This window comes from Schistocerca americana, chromosome 8 (genome assembly GCF_021461395.2).
Source record: "Schistocerca americana isolate TAMUIC-IGC-003095 chromosome 8, iqSchAmer2.1, whole genome shotgun sequence".
Lineage (NCBI taxonomy): Eukaryota > Metazoa > Arthropoda > Insecta > Orthoptera > Acrididae > Schistocerca > Schistocerca americana.
Window position 1 is genome coordinate 469,402,088 of NC_060126.1, and position 14,596 is coordinate 469,416,683.

The following is a 14,596-nucleotide window of genomic DNA, read 5'->3' on the forward strand; positions in this document are numbered from 1 at the left end:
GAAATATGATACTTTATGACAACGCACATACATTGTCCACACTTTTACACAATCGTAAATTTCGTTGAAAAGTGACAGTTACTGCTCAATCTCCCACAGTTAAGTAAACTAACACCGCAGAAGTCACTGGAGGTTAATAGACGTACCGTATTCCACTGCTTTCTTCTCCAGTATCCTTATTGTGGGCGAAGATGCCACAGCACAGCGTGTTCAGGTTGGGCCCGCGCTGTCTTGTTTATCTGCCGTGGCAAAACACCCACAAACGACATCGGCCACAGCTCGCCGTAAATTGCGTCCATACAACTGCAGAGCCCACGGCTTATCGTTCCACAGCAGCGTTGAATTCCCAAGTGTCTCGGTTTCACCATCAGTTCGTTACCACAGAGTGCCAAATTTACTAATGCACAATTCGGACCATCCGGACCCCAACACTCTGCCGTTCTGTCCTCCTCGCTCGGTACTCTTCAACCCTCCTCTCCTCGTCCCAGAGGGCCACTCGCCGCCAACTCGGCGCCCCCAGTATCTCTGACGAGGCCAATATCGACCTTAACACTCGCGGCCGGAACACAATCGTGCCGACAATCGGCACAGTATTCGAGGTCTGTTCAAAAAATTCCGGAACATTCGTAATTTCGCGCCAACGATGTGTTGGAGCAAAGTGCGGTTGGCATCCCTGCACACGCCTGTGTTTAATGTGTATCTGTTGGAAGTTTCATCGTTGTATGTCTGTTAGTTATTGTTCAGTGCTGTATTGAGTAGACTGTTGTATCGCAGTGTTTGCGAATTTCAAGACGGCAGAGTTAGAGGAGTAACGCGTCTGCGTTAAATTTTGCGTGAAACTCAAGAAAACCTTTACAGAGACACATCAAATGATGCAGGAAGGCTACGATGATGATGGATTAAGCCAGACTCGGATACTACGAATGGTTCATATGGTTTAAAAATGGTCGGACAGATGTTAAAGAGACCCTCGTTCAGGACTCCCTTCGACGTCTACCGACGACGCTCATGTCAGGAACGTCAATGAAATTGTGCGTCCCAATTGAAGACTGACTGTCTGAGAGGTTCCAGAAAAATGTAACATTTTAATTGGATCATGTCAGGAGATTCTGACACAGCATCTTGGAATGGATCGTGTTGCCGACAAGTTCGTCCCACGGCTCACGAGTCAAGACGAGAAAGACCTTCACCTCGCAATCTGTGAAGAGCTTTAGGATTGCGCAAATAGGAATGAGATGTTCTTTAAGAGAATTATATCTAGCGATGAGACGTGGGTCTATAGTTTGATAATGAGACTGTGGTGAGTGTACTGTAAGACCTTCAGTACACACACTATCAGATTATTTGACTTGTCGCTCTAACGAAGTAGGCGAGTGTCAGCAATATGTCTCGTGGTCTTATCGTGGCGTGTTTATCTTCTGCCGTTAGGTCAGACGATAGAAATGCCACTTGCACGTTCAGAGTAGCAGATTGACGGTGACCAACTTTAAACAGAACTTGATTAATTTTCACACACACGTATTAAAATAATAACAAGCATAAAAATTACATAACTTGGTTCTGGATGCTATTTACAATTGACAATCTGAAGTTCATTTGGTATTGGTACATTAATCTTATTCTCACATATATCTCTGATACATGACAAAAGTGTCTATACATTTACAGGGTGTTTCAAAAATGACCGGTATATTTGAAACGGCAATAAAAACTAAACGAGCAGCGATAGAAATACACCGTTTGTTGCAATATGCTTGGGACAACAGTACATTTTCAGGCAGACAAACTTTCGAAATTACAGTAGTTACAATTTTCAACAACAGATGGCGCTGCAAATGATGTGAAAGATATAGAAGACAACGCAGTCTGTGGGTGCGCCATTCTGTACGTCGTCTTTCTGCTGTAAGCGTGTGCTGTTCACAACGTGCAAGTGTGCTGTAGATAACATGGTTTATTCCTTAGAACAGAGGATTTTTCTGGTGTTGGAATTCCACCGCCTAGAACACAGTGTTGTTGCAACAAGACGAAGTTTTCAACGGAGGTTTAATGTAACCAAAGGACCGAAAAGCGATACAATAAAGGATCTGTTTGAAAAATTTCAACGGACTGGGAACGTGACGGATGAACGTGCTGGAAAGGTAGGGCGACCGCGTACGGCAACCACAGAGGGCAACGCGCAGCTAGTGCAGCAGGTGATCCAACAGCGGCCTCGGGTTTCCGTTCGCCGTGTTGCAGCTGCGGTCCAAATGACGCCAACGTCCACGTATCGTCTCATGCGCCAGAGTTTACACCTCTATCCATACAAAATTCAAACGCGGCAACCCCTCAGCGCCGCTACCATTGCTGCACGAGAGACATTCGCTAACGATATAGTTCACAGGATTGATGACGGCGATATGCATGTGGGCAGCATTTGGTTTACTGACGAAGCTTATTTTTACCTGGACGGCTTCGTCAATAAACAGAACTGGCGCATATGGGGAACCGAAAAGCCCCATGTTGCAGTCCCATCGTCCCTGCATCCTCAAAAAGTACTGGTCTGCGCCGCCATTTCTTCCAAAGGAATCATTGGCCCATTTTTCAGATCCGAAACGATTACTGCATCACGCTATCTGGACATTCTTCGTGAATTTGTGGCGGTACAAACTGCCTTAGACGACACTGCGAACACCTCGTGGTTTATGCAAGATGGTGCCCGGCCACATCGCACGGCCGACGTCTTTAATTTCCTGAATGAATATTTCGATGATCGTGTGATTGCTTTGGGCTATCCGAAACATACAGGAGGCGGCGTGGATTGGCCTCCCTATTCGTCAGACATGAACACCTGTGACTTCTTTCTGTGGGGACACTTGAAAGACCAGGTGTACCGCCAGAATCCAGAAACAATTGAACAGCTGAAGCAGTACATCTCATCTGCATGTGAAGCCATTCCGCCAGACACGTTGTCAAAGGTTTCGGGTAATTTCATTCAGAGACTACGCCATATTATTGCTACGCATGATGGATATGTGGAAAATATCGTACTATAGAGTTTCCCAGACCGCAGCGCCATCTGTTGTTGAAAATTGTAACTACTGTAATTTCGAAAGTTTGTCTGCCTGAAAATGTACTGTTGTCCCAAGCATATTGCAACAAACGATGTATTTCTATCGCTGCTCGTTTAGTTTTTATTGCCGTTTCAAATATACCGGTCATTTTTGAAACGCCCTGTATCTTCATGGCTATGTACAGAGATATGGTAATATTATTAGGCGCAGGCTGAAACTTGACTCTGGACTGGTACAGACCAATGCAGACTGACTAGTCGGAGGTCTGTACACTCGTTATAATACCTTGCGCGTTCATGTATCACTGCGCGAGCGTGATCCGCGAGGAGAAAAGGTTCTACGTTAGCAGCAATCTCATTGGCTGCGTTACATATTAATACGCGGATCGGCGGAAGCAGAATTTGATCTGTCTCTATGGCAGCGCTATCTCGTAGTGCGGAGACGGACGAGCGCTGCATCTGCGCTGTTGTGCTTAGCGGAGCGCGCTCCAGTGGGAAAGTTGTGTACGCGCTGACTACGCGGAACTATGTACACAACAGAGACCAAGGTTGAGTTTTCACAATGGGTAGGGAAAGGTTCTCCAAGAGCAAAAAATAGCTCGCGAGATCAGGTCAAATATCAAAGCCGTGCTGATATTTTAATCGATGGTACTATCGGGACGTGTTGCGGCCCCTGCGAGAAAATGTCAGAAGAAAACGGCCTGAAATGTGGCGGGGACGATTCGTGGCTCTTGCATCACGATAACGCACCCACACATTCGTCACTGTTGGTGCGTGAGTATTGTACAAAGAACGAAATCAATGTGCTGCCTCATCCTCGGTACTCTCCAGACCTGAACCCTGCGGACTTTTTTTTTATTTCCAGAAACGAGAACCCCGTTGAAAGGATAGACGGGATAAAAGAAAATTCGCAAACGACCCTTCACGCGAACCACCTAGAGACGTACCAAGACTGCTTCCGGAAGTGGAAACGGCGTTGGGAGCGGTGTGTCTATTGCGGAGGAGAGTATTTCGAAGGAGACCACGCACAATAAGTAAAAGGTAAACGTAGAAAAAATTTGGGAACAAAGTTTCGAGGTGTTACTGTGTGTCGTTGTTTTACGTTGTGGTCTTCAGGCCGAGGTCTGGTTTGAAGCAGCTCACCTCGCTAGTCTCTCCTATGAAAGCCTCTTCATCTCAGCACAATTACGGCAACCTACGTCCCTTTGATGCATCCCTTGGTCTCCCCGTACAATTTCCCTCATTCATTTCTTGTCTGAACAGCTCACAGTCCACGATTAACTTCCATGCAAATATGCACTCGAGACAAATATCTTCAGAAAAGTCTTGCAAACACTTAAACTGATGTTAGGTGTGAATCAGCTCCCCTTTTCCAGGAATGTTTTTCTAGCCATAGCCATTCTACATTTCATATCTTCTCTATTTCGACCATCATCAGTTATTTTGCTGCCCAAAAATGAAACTGGCAACGGCCTTGGCGCAGTGGATACACCGGTTCCCGTGAGATCACCGAAGTTAAGCGCTGTCGGGCGTTGCCGGCACTTGGATGGGTGACCATCCAGCCGCCATGCGCTGTTGCCGTTTTTCGGGGTGCACTCAGCCTCGTGATGCCATTTGAGAAGCTACTCGACTGAATAGTAGCGGCTCCGGTCAAAGAAAGCCATCATAACGACCGGGAGAGCGGTGTGCTGACCACATGCCCCTCCTATCCGCATCCTCAATGTGGATGACATGGCGGTCGGATGGTCCCGATGGGCCACTTGTGGCCTGAAGATGGAGTGCTGCTGCTGCCATAAATGAAACTGGTCTTTTACTTTTAGTGTATCAATCCTTCATTTAATTTCCTCAGTATTGCCTGATTTAATCTGACTTTATTCCGTTATCCTTGTTTTAATTTGGTCGATGCTGGTATTATGGTCTCTTTCCTAGACTCTATCACATTCCATTCAACAGCTCTTTCAAATCGTACGCCGTTTCAGACAGAACGACAATGTAATCGGCAAATGGCAAAGTTTTTATTTCTCCTTCCAAAACTTTAATTCCTCCTCCAAATTCGTCTTCCGTGTTTTTACAGTATACTCAATGTAAAAATAGAATAGCATCGAGGACAGGTTACGTCCACGACTCACCTCTTTCTCAACTGTGGCTTCCCGTCCATGTGCTTCGACTCTTTATAATTACTGTCGGTGTTCTGTACAATATGTAAATAATCCTGCACTCCTTGTATTGTATCCCAGCTGCCTTCAAAATTACAACTAGTGTAGTCTAGTCAACATTGCCAAAACTTTGCTAAATCTACAAATGGTGTAACGTTTTTTTACTGATCATCAAACATAAGTCGTGGGGTCAATATGGCCTCTCATGTTCCTACATTTCTAAGGAACGCAAACCGATGTTCTATGAGGTCGGCTTCTACCAGACTTTCCACTCTTCTGTAAATACTTAGTGTCAGTATTTTGTAACCTTGACCTATTAAACTGATAGTTTAGTAATACTTATACTTGTCAGTAACTGCATTTTCTGGAATTAGAATTCTCGTACTCATCCCCTTCGTCTTCCCTTTCTATAATATTGTCTTCTAGTTTGTTTCTTTTGTATAGTCCTTCTATACATTCTTTCCACCTTTCAGCTTTCCCTCTTTATCTAGTACTGGCTTGCCATTGAGTTCTTGGTATTCACACAACTTCTTCTCTTTTCTTCAAGTGTCTCTTTAATTTTCCTAGGGGCTGTATCTTTTCCTTAGTTATGCATGCTTCTACGTCCCAGCATTTGTACTACAGCCATTGCTGCTTAGCCTTTTGCGCCTGCTATCTATCTCATTTTTGGACTTTTGAATCCCTGCTTGATTTCTATGTTTTTATATTTTCTCCTATCGTCGATTTATGTCCTTTCATCTAGTGTGCGTTTCTGAGCTGAGTTTTTGCGTTGTTCACAAATTACAGTACCTTCTAAAATTCTTCCGCTAATTAAGGCCATAGACGCATGGTGTTTTCCGAATGTACTTCTGGCCAAAAAGCGATTTTGGTAGTCGGAGTCCAAGTTTCCTTTAATCATACCTTTTGAGTCCTTGTGATGATATTTCCATAGAAACTTTCATTTCCTAATACATATTTCTTTATATCTAACAGAGAAGTAGAATACCAGCTGTCACAAGCTTGGCTTTAAAATACTTTTAATGTAACGAAATATTTACGCAAACTTTTTCATCCCCTGTTTCAGCTCCTTTAGGGTTGAATCTCTAAAAACAGTAGAACATGTATTTTTTTCATTTCAAATTAAGAAGCCAAATTCCAGTTTTCAGAGATTTAGCTTTAATAAGCTTTCACAATGAAATATTTTGATAAAACATTTTATCCCCTATTAAGGGTTGAATTTACAAAAACGTTGAACATTAATTTTTTCATTTCTAACCGAGAAGTTAAGTACCAATTTTCATAGTGGAAGGTTTGAGGACAGAACAACAACTGTGTAAGCTGTAAATATTTTTGGTTTAATGTTGCAATCTTATCACAGAATTACATGCAATTACACAGTTTACAATGTGATAATGTTACGATAGTTGTCAAACGAACACATCTCGCCCTGAGAAAGTGAAATAATACTAAACACAACAATGGTAAATTTTAACTAGAAGTCTCCTTACAAAGTTATTCTTACGACTACATCATGATAAATCATCCAATTCGGTTTCAAAGTTCGGTACTATTTAGGATGACCACAAGTCTACGGAGGATGATTAGTTTTGTGACAAATTGAGCAAAAGATTAACCAAGTTCTCTTGAGTTTACAGTGGACGCAAGCTGGTGAACCAACAAGTTTACGCCTCTGCTCGGGCATTTACCTTAACTGCGATGAGCTGTCGTCTGCATGGCTGCTATAAAAACTAATTATGCGTTTGCTGATTTTTCCAGCAGAAACTCTCCCTACGTTTCTCGTTATGCGAGAAAACATGTACTCATCCATAGTCTTGGAATATGGAGATATGCACGTGCATGGCTGGAGCAGCGTGCATATTAAAATGCTCTCTCAGTCCTCGCAAGAACAATTAACTAACATTTCTCCACAGTTGGAGCTCAACGATGCTACAGCTAATATCTAGCTGAATGTCAGTTGCAGTGAAAGCAGTGTTCATACAAATTTCTCCTCTGCGTCGTCATACAGAGCATTATGCGGTCTGTTCTGCACTTGACGCCAGTTCAGAGAAGAGCTCCCGAAAATTTCGCTCTTGTCTTCCTCGTAGGCCAACTGTCTCCCCACCTGGGTTCTTTCGTTCTCCATGTCACGTTTTTTTTCGACCAATAGGAGCGTTCCTCTTATTTTGTGGGAACTCTCTCTGCCAATCGCAAGGGCTCTACCATTAAACTGTGTCGAAATCTCGGCAATTTACTCCTTCCTAGTTAGTTTCTGCCAATCGGACGTTTTGAACCCGCTCCAGACGCCTGAAAGTTACATGTGTACATCGCATGTATACCACTCGCTGTTCACGTGATCGCGTCACTGATTTTGTTTGTATCCGTTTGGAATTCTGAAACCCAGTTTTCTAAAGCTTCTTTCTGTCCTACTTCTGGTGGCCTGTACTTGCTCTCCAGTATTTTCACCTTCTGCTCATTGACACGCATTATATAGGAGGGGTGTGTTAATACCATCAATTGAGTGTCATCCCTTTTGCATTACATACTTATAGCCAAATCTGCTCATTACTGCCAAAGTTAGTTAGGTGTAATATTCACCTTCCTGTTACGATGTATAAAACTCTTATGTAAGGTGCGAAATTGATCTTCATTTATTCTGCCACCTTACAATAGGTGGAAGTATCTTAGTAGTTCTCTAATAATTTATTTTCAAAAACATATTTCACACACCATTTCACCCCCAAAGTGGTCAAATTCCAAAAAAATCTGAAATATGTTTTTTTTTTTTATTTTTGACCAAGAAACAAAACACCAATTTTCGTAGATCTAAGCTTCAACATGTGTTTAATAGCGGCATACTTTCAAAATATCTTTGGTCCCCTATTTCACCATCTTTTTAGGGTGTGGAATTTCGAAAAATCTCTTTGTAAACGATTCCTTCAGTGTAAGATCAGTACCCTTTCCAAATTTCAAGTTTCTATCCTTCTACAGGAAAATTAAAGAGGCCTTTGGAGAAAAGAGAACCACATGTATGAATATCAAGAGCTCAGATGGAAACCCAGTTCTAAACAAAGAAGGGAAAGCAGAAAGGTGGAAGGAGTATATAGAGGGTCTATACAAGGGCGATGTACTTGAGGACAGTATTATGGAAATGGAAGAAGATGTAGATGAAGATGAAATGGGAGATATGATACTGCGTGAAGAGTTTGACAGAGCACTGAAAGACCTGAGTCGAAACAAGGCCCCGGGAGTAGACAACATTCCATTAGAACTACTGACAGCCTTGGGAAAGCCAGGCCTAACAAAACTCTACCATCTGGTGAGCAAGATGTATGAGACAGGCGAAATACCCTCAGACTTCAAGAAGAATATAATAATTCCAATCCCAGAGAAAGCAGGTGTTGACAGATGTGAAAATTACCGAACTATAAGTTTAATAAGTCACAGCTACAAAATACTAACGCGAATTATTTACAGACGAATGGAAAAACTAGTAGAAGCCGACCTTGGGGAAGATCAGTTTGGATTCCGTAGAAATATCGGAACACGTGAGGCAATACTGACCCTACGATTTATCTTAGAAGCTAGATTAAGGAAAGGCAAACCTACGTTTGTAGAGAAAGCTTTTGACAATGTTGACTGGAATACTCTCTTTCAAATTCTGAAGGTAGCAAGGATAAAATACAGGGAGCCAAAGGCTATTTACAATTTGTACAGAAACCAGATGGCAGTTATAAGAGTCGAGGGACATGAAAGGGAAGCAGTGGTTGGGAAAGGAGTGAGACAGGGTTGTAGCCTCTCCCTGATGTTATTCAATCTCTATATTGAGCAAGCAGTGAAGGAAACCAGAAAAATTCGGAGTAGGTATTAAAATCCATAGAGAAGAAATAAAAACTTTGAGGTTCGCTGATGACATTGTAATTCTGTCAGAGATAGCAAAGGACTTGGAAGAGCTGTTGAACGGAATGGATAGTGTCTTGAAAGGAGGATATAAGATGAACGTCAACACAAGCAAAACGAGAATAATGGAATGTAGTCTAATTAAGTCGGGCGATGCTGAGGGAATTAGATTAGGAAATGAGACACTTAAAGTAGTAAAGGAGTTTTGCTATTTGGAGAGCAAAATAACTGATGATGGGCGAAGTAGAGAGGATATAAAATGTGGATTGGCAATGGCAAGGAAAGCATTTCTGAAGAAGAGAAATTTGTTAACATCGAGTATAGATTTAAGTGTCAGGAAGTCGTTTCTGAAAGTATTTGTATGCATTGTAGCCATGTATGGAAGTGAAACATGGACTTGGAAAAGAAGAGAATAGAAGCTTTCGAAATGTGGTGCTACAGAAGAATGATGAAGATAGATGGGTAGATCACGCAACTAATGAGGAAGTATTGAATAGGACTGGGGAGAAGAGAAATTTGTGGCACAACTTGACTAGAAGAAGGGATCGGTTGGTAGGACATGTTCTGAGGCATCAAGGGATCACCAATTTAGTATTTGAGGGCAGCGTGGAGGGTAAAAATCGTAGAGGGAGACCAAGAAATGAATACATCAAGCAGATTCAGAAGGATGTAGGTTGCAGTAGATACTGGGAGATGAAGAAGCTTGCACAGGATAGAGTAGCATAGAGAGCTGCGTCAAACCAGTCTCAGGACTGAAGACCACAACAACAACAACATCCTTAGTGGGTTGGGCTTGTAAGTGATGAGTCAGTCGGGACATTGTCTTTTATATAGAGGGTGATTAAAAAACGTTTAGGAACTGACATGGCATTTAGGACATACAACAAGGATCAGTAATCACATGGGGGGTCTCAGAGGTCATCTGGGGCTACAAAATGGCGTTGAATGGAACGGCACACCCTCTCAAACATACTTTGCCTATCTTGAAGTCATCCTGGTGACGCAACAATACTGCACACTAGATCCTCCAGCGATGTAATAGTTATTTCATACACAAGGCACTTCAGATACAACACCCCCCCCCCCCCCCGCCTCCCCGCCACATACACACACAAATATACACAAACACACAGGAAGAAAAAAATGATTGGGGACAGATTGGGTGGCGATGCGGCTGGCCCACCATGACCTATCCAATGGTCAGGGAAAGTTGCCTGCAGATGTGCCCTCACTTGTCTGCTGAAATGCGTGGGTGCTCCGTCGTGCTGCAATCGAATGTGGCGACGAATAGGCATGGGAACATATCCTGCAGAACCTCTCGCAGGAATACGTGATATGTGTGACCATCAACTTGGTCCGGGAGAATGTACTGCCCAGTTAACATTCTCTGACGATACAAGCCCGCAGGTTAAGGGTAAATTAGCGTTGTGAGACAAGCGTGCATGTACCATGTGGCTTCAGATACGCCTATGTGATCTCATGTTGTGAACGTTCGTCACACAGTGACAACGCAGACTTATCAGTGAAGGGGACACTAGCTGTGGAGCTTCGGTCTGCAGCGGATTCCTCCAGAAACCACAGCACACATCCCATGCACTTGTTGTAGTCCCCCAGCTGCAATGCCTGAATGCATTGGAAATGAAGTGGATGCAGTGCTTCATTGTGTACAGTGCGGGTTACATTACATATATTTGATGACGGCGTATGCTGCACGCTTTTGAGGACCCTTTCTTCCGCCACAATTGACCGTGTTGTTCGTTGGCGACCTGCGTCCGGCTTGTGCACATAGAACAAGTCGGTTTCGCACAATTGTTGATGCTTGGTGGCGAATGTGTGGCACGGCACCTTGCTCTCGGGTTATTTCGTACGATACATCGCAGTTTTCTCGTCCATTGTAATTGGCCGTGCCATAGATCAGATGCGTCTCGGCCGTTGCAGGGTACGTGTAGCTAGCCGTGTTAACGTTTCCACGGCGTGAATGGCGACGGCCTCCGTTCGCTCCACCACTGTTTGTATAGCAACGCTCTCTCGTGCCCACAGCTCCCACTCGTGGCGTTGCGACCCACGGTTGCTATGTGACCACTGATCCTTATATGTCCGATGTGCCATGTCAGTTTGGAAATGCCTTTTTTTGTGTCAGGGCAATTCCACGTCAAATCAACAAGTGCTACAACCTGACCGTCTCAGATTTTTTTGAAATGAAGTATGCGTATATTACTCATAAATCAAGACACAAATTAATTTTTTCACATTTTTCTGACGAGAAGTTATGAAGTAATGGACCTTCAAAAATTGAAAAGATGATAAATTTTTGATTCGCGGAACAATGTTGTTTTCTTTACAACTCGTGTTCTAATTAAAAATATATAAAACTAATGATGTTTGGTATCATATAAAAGCTCTTTAAAAGAGCTTTCCAATGAAGTAAATTTTACTGTTCTAGCTTAATTAGAACACGAGTTATAAAGAAAACAACATTGGCCCGCGAGTTAAAAATTTGTCATCTTTTCAATTTTTGAAAGTCCATTACTCAGTAACTTTTCGTCAGAAAAATGTGAAAAAATTAATTTGTGGTATTATTTATGAGTACTATAGGCATACTTAATTTCTTTTAAATCCAAGAGGGTAAGGTTGAAAACGATGGTTTCATTTGTTGATTTGACGTGGAATGACCCATCAGCCTGTATACAGATTACTCTCACCGTAGAGGCATGGAAAGATTACTCTCAGTTACTTACACAAATGATTTCATTTCTGTGTTCACTGTTGTTGTGCTGCTCGTGATATGAATGGTTCAGTGCATTTTATGTTCTCGTTTCTTCCAATGGAATGAAATGAAATGTCGTGTGGCTAGGGCCTCTCGTCGGGTTGACTGTTCGCCTGGTGCAAGTCTTTTGAGTTGAAGCCACGTCGGCGACTTGCATATCGATGAGGATGAGATGATGAAAATTAGGTGGAGAAAATATCCGACCCAGCCGGGAATCGAACCCGGGCCCCTTGGCGTGACATACCGTCGCGCTGACCATTCAGCTACCGGGTCGGACGTTTTTTCCACATATAAGCAACGGAAGACTACTACTCCTTAAGCGATGTGGTGGATATGGTTTCCTACTACGTAATTATGGAAATATGAAACACAAATACTTCAACACACTTACAGATTACAGTGAAGATTCAGCATCGTCAGTGGGTTCATTTTATTTTCTGCTGTCAACGCTGATTTTTTAATTATCTTTTAACCATCGCTTGTTGGGTTAATGTTACAGCTTTTCAAAACGTTCTGAGGCTCTATTACTTACTTTGGCACCATTTCACAAAGCTTATCAAAACATATGTGCGGTAAATGTTTCACTGCAGGTGGAACTAATATTTTGATTTAGGCCTATTCTGTTCAAAATTTTACTTAGTAACTGTTATGAAGTTTTGCTTCTTAGACTCAAAATTTTTCCCCATGTTGAAACTAAGTACTAAGATGTATAGCTTGTACTTACTTTCGTTTAATGTTTATATCTGTTTACGGCCCAATTAAGGCGTTTTTGTAAAAAAAAAATGATACTTTTACACGTTGCAATATTATGGCCAATAAAACCCTCCAAAAATTTAAACGACCAAAATTCAAACGAAGGAAAAAATATGAAAAAAACAACAAACGTGTATTCTTATGACACTGAATTTTACAATTATATGAAGTAACGTATCACAGTATTGGTAAGTATGAACAAGATTCCAATACAGCCTTCAGAAGGAATGTAATATCGGAAAAGCTTACGTATCCGATAGTATCCGACCCTCGCCAATCCATGCCATATTTATCGCTCCCAGGACATGAACGCCACAAGATCACAGTGGCAGGTCGCGATTCCGCCAATGGCTGTTGCAAAAGTGTGATGCAGAATCACAGTTTACATCTCTGATTTTGTTTACGACCAGGCGCAGTTCACAGGAGATAGTGTTCTCCACTTTCATAATCAGCGTGTGTGTGTGTGTGTGTGTGTGTGCGTGTGTGAAATAATGAAAACCTTCATGCGGTTGCAGCGGGAAGCTGCTCCGCTTCTCATTCAGCTTACGGACAGGAGGCAGGCGTTCTTGGCGGCAGATTAATAGCACAGTACGGGGGATTAAACGGGTCTCATTGTCAGGACATTTTCTAACCTTCCTGGAGTTCGTGCCATCTCAGCAAAGACTACAGATATGGTTCAGGCAGGATGCAGCGCCATTAAATTTTCGTGGCACCTGACGTTGACATTTCTGGAAAACTGGATTGGTTAGGGAGGCCCCAAACTTTGGCCTCCTTCTGCCAGTGACTGCAGGTTATGGAGACACTTTTCGACGACCAGTCACTTCATTTTTTTATTATCATTTGTTTGTAACTGTTACCTTCGGAGTGTCAGATCGTGTCTACTAGCTTTTGTGACCTTCCTACAATCTTGACTTGCTACAGATGCGTAAGCTAAGCACATGAATAGCCTAGCAAAGTGACAGTCTAAGAATATTGATGATTACTTTTACTGAAACTGTTACTGATTTAAGAATTATTTTAATGATTTTAGTTTTTAAAAAGCTTAACCTTGTTCTAACACCAATCATAATATAAATTATCAGGTTATCGTGATTTTCCAAAGCGCCTAATGGATATTATTGATGTCGTTGTCAAAATACTTTTCACTAACACTTCACTACTTAGCTGAGCAAATATTCAGATAACTTCGTATTATCCACTAAACAACAGTGCCATATTAGCAACTGGAGTGGCTATCATTACAATCTCACCGTACGAAAATCCTTTTGTAAAATCATTAAATAATGAAGAAACGGTCGCCGGTAATGAAGGAAGAAATGGAAAATATTTTTGGATTTAGATTATGAGGTAACTGGCTGAGCCAGGCATGAGATTTTACGCGTTCACTTTAGTCAGACCAGTATCACTCAAGCAAGCACAATATGAACACTTTTTGAAGTCAGAATTATCTCTTTTCATAATGAAATGTAAACAGATACGAATCTTTTAAAAGTTTCAGATTAGGTATAGAAGGCATTAAAAGTCAGTTGACTATGGAAACAGAAAGACCAGTCTTTGTAAGTAAGCAAAACTAGTAACATAACTGATGATTTTACACATAAATAAAACAGCTGTTGCTCCACTAATTATAAAAAGCTGGATGTACGGAAATAAATTGTTGTTCCGGACAACAAGCTGCAGGTCCGTTCTTACTTAATTACCGCTGGCAAGCGAGGATAACTGTTCAACATCTGTCTCTCCCAGCAGCGTAGGTCGTCCGTGTTGCCGGGCACCACAACGAAGAACTATGACAAAACAAACAGAAAATACATTGGGAACAACAGATTCAAATTAACAAGTTATAAATAAATGAAGACTTGTTACTTTACATTATTTCTTATTAATTATTTTTCATCGTGCATTGGTTACAAATAAGCCCCGAGTCAACTGTCTAACCAATAATAAAGACAAATATAAGCAGTTACGGAAGAAGCTAAAATTAAGTATTGTGCATTA